Raw genomic sequence first — 3018 nt, forward strand, 5'->3', positions numbered from 1 at the left:
CCATCTACTTGTGGTACTTCTGTTACAGCAGCACTAGATAACTAGACAATAAACATGACTGCATTTTATAGATTTGCATAAGTAATTAAACACTGAGAAGAAGTCCATTAAATGGAAGCTATTGCATTTTGAATTTCACTGTCTTGAGGTTGTTTTTGAAGGGAAAGCAGGTATATTAGTTGGACAAAAACTCATTTACAGTGACTTAACTACAATGAGGTATAATTTGTCTAAAAGAATAAGAAGTTCAAACATAGGGAGTCCAGGACTGATGCAGCAGCAATGAAATTACATCAGTATCTCAAGCTCTTTCTGTATTTCTGTTCCGTCATCTTTAGTGTGGGGCTTTTCTGCCCAAGCTTTTTATCTCATGGTCACAAGACAGCTACTCTATTTACAGCTTCTTGTCCACATTCGAACCATGAAGGAGGAGGAGGGCAGGGGTGGTGCCATATCAGACTGGGGATACAATGGAGATAGCTATTTTCTGCCTTATGTAGGAGACATGCTACAAATAAAACTTAAGTTGGTAGAAGTTATGTCAAACGGATACCAGAATCCTCAATCAAGGCACCGGTGGGTCTTACATTAACTATACTCAAAGAATTTGTTCTTTATCCTTGGTTTCCGAGAGAGAACCTCTAAAACCTTAGAAATCCTCCAGTGATTGAGTATCTTTTATGAGGCCTCCAGAACACACCTGATGGTTTATGCTAATGAGGTGACTCAGGTGGGGGCTAGCCAAGTCAGAAAGACCAGCTGACTTCAGGAGAGATGAACTGACTCGATCAATCATGACTACTTAATGAGGTCCCCATAAAGGCCAGCTGGACATGGCTTTTAGTAGGTCCTTAGGTAGTGCAAACAGTTTGCTCTTGGCTACTAACCAAAAAGATGCAATGGGTTTGGATATGATATAACCAAGCTCATTATGGTTCTTCAACTAACAGAAAAATATTATTTTGCCTTCCCTAATTCTCGTGTAGCCAGGGAAGTATGTGTGGGGTGTAGGTGGGAGAGAGGAGGTAGAGTGTGATTGGTGTGATATTCCTAGGTCTCTTGGTTAACAGCATCTCAATATAATCCACATCTCACTATCAACCTTAACTAATCAGATCAACAGAATAAAATAAAGTCCAAAAAAGAAATGCAAGTGTTTGTAAGAATTTAATACATGGTAGCATTTTACCACACAGTGTTCTCTCAAAAACAGAGCAGATATGTGAGAAAGTGCTTGATGATTATAAGCATGAAACACTACGTATTCTACACCCAGTTTAAACCAAAACCTGTTGCCTTCAACTACATTCTAATGACCTCATGTGCTTCAGAGTAGAACTGCATTTCACAGGATTTTCTTGGCTGTAATCTTATGAAAGCAGATCCCCAGGCCTTTACTGCTAGGCGTCACTGGGTGAATTCGAATTCCCAACCCAATTTGTTGTTGTGTGCTGTCGATTCTGACTCGTAGCAACCCTACAGGACAGAGTAGAATTACCCCATTGGATTTCGTAGGCTGTAAATCTTTACAGGTGCAGATCACCAGGTCTCTTCTCCCATGGAATGGCTGGTGCGTTCAAATCACTGACCTTTTGGTTAGTGGCCAAGCACTTCACCATTGCACCACTAGGGCTTCCCAACTCAGTTTAAAACCAAAAAAGTCAAACACACTGCCATCAAGTTGATTCCAACTCATAGAGACCCTATAAGACAGAGTAGAACTGCCCCATAGGGTTTCCAAGGAGCAGCTGTGGATTCTAACTGTCGACCTTTTGGTTAGCAGCCAATCTCTTAACCACTGCACCACCAGGGCTCCACTAAGTTTAAAACCAAAAACCAAACCCATTGCCATCGAGTCAATTCCGACTCATAGCGACCATCCCTAATTCAAATTTAGCAACTCAAAGGCTCTGAGAACTTTTCTAGTACATAGTAAAGAAATAAGCTTAACTTTGTTAAATTAAGCATTTTCAAATCCAAAATTGTATCTGGCCAAAATTTTGTGTTTTTTTTTTTTTTTTTTTTTTTTGGCATAACACGTACTCAAACATTATCTAGGAGTACGTGGATCCACAATCGACACCCATGGAACCAGCAGTCAAGAAATCAAAAGATGCATTGCATTGGGCACATCTGCTGCAAAAGACCTCTTTAAAGTGTTGACAAGCAAAGATATCACCTTGAAGATCAAGGTGCGCCTGATCCAAGCCATGGTGTTTTCAATCACCTCATACGCATGTGAAAGCTAGACAATGAATAAGGAAGACCGAAGAAGAATTGATGCCTATGAACGGTGGTGTTGGCAAAGAATATATTGAATATACCATGGACTGCCAAAAGAATGAACAAATCTGTCTTAGAATAAGTACAACCAGAATGCTCCTTAGAAGCCAGGATGACAAGACCATGTCTTACATACTATGGACATGTTATCAGGAGGGATTAGTCCCTGGAGAAGGACATCATGCTTGGTAAAGTAGAGGGTCAGAAAAAAAGAGGAAGACCCTCAACAAGATGGATTGGCACAGCAGCTGCAACAGTGGTTTCAAGCATAACGATTGTGAGGATGGCACAGGAGTGGGCAGTGTTTTGTTCTGTTGTACATAGGGTTGCTATAAGTCAGAACTGACTCGACAGCACCTAACAACAACAACAATTATTCCAAAAGTGATTTCAGGACAACTGGCTATCAATTTGGGGAAAATTGAGGTGAGACTGTTGTAATTTAACTATGATAACGATAATGTTTCTGCATCCTGAGCATTTTCCCATCCCACATTCTGCATCCGGAACATTTTCCCATAGCTCCATGTAGCCACGGTTTGGCTGTCAATCATGGTGCCCTGCCTCTCTATCTCCAATTACTGGAATGAGCATATGACCTAAATCAGGCCATCAGAGTCTTGCTCAATCTTTCTCTGCATTTTCTGTGTATGGTGATTGATTCAATATGGGAACATGATCCAAGCCAAGCCAATCAGAGTCTTCCCTAGGATTTGGGCTAGAGCTAATAAGGCA

Source organism: Trichechus manatus, unplaced genomic scaffold (genome assembly GCF_000243295.1).
Source record: "Trichechus manatus latirostris isolate Lorelei unplaced genomic scaffold, TriManLat1.0 scaffold00125, whole genome shotgun sequence".
NCBI lineage: Eukaryota > Metazoa > Chordata > Mammalia > Sirenia > Trichechidae > Trichechus > Trichechus manatus.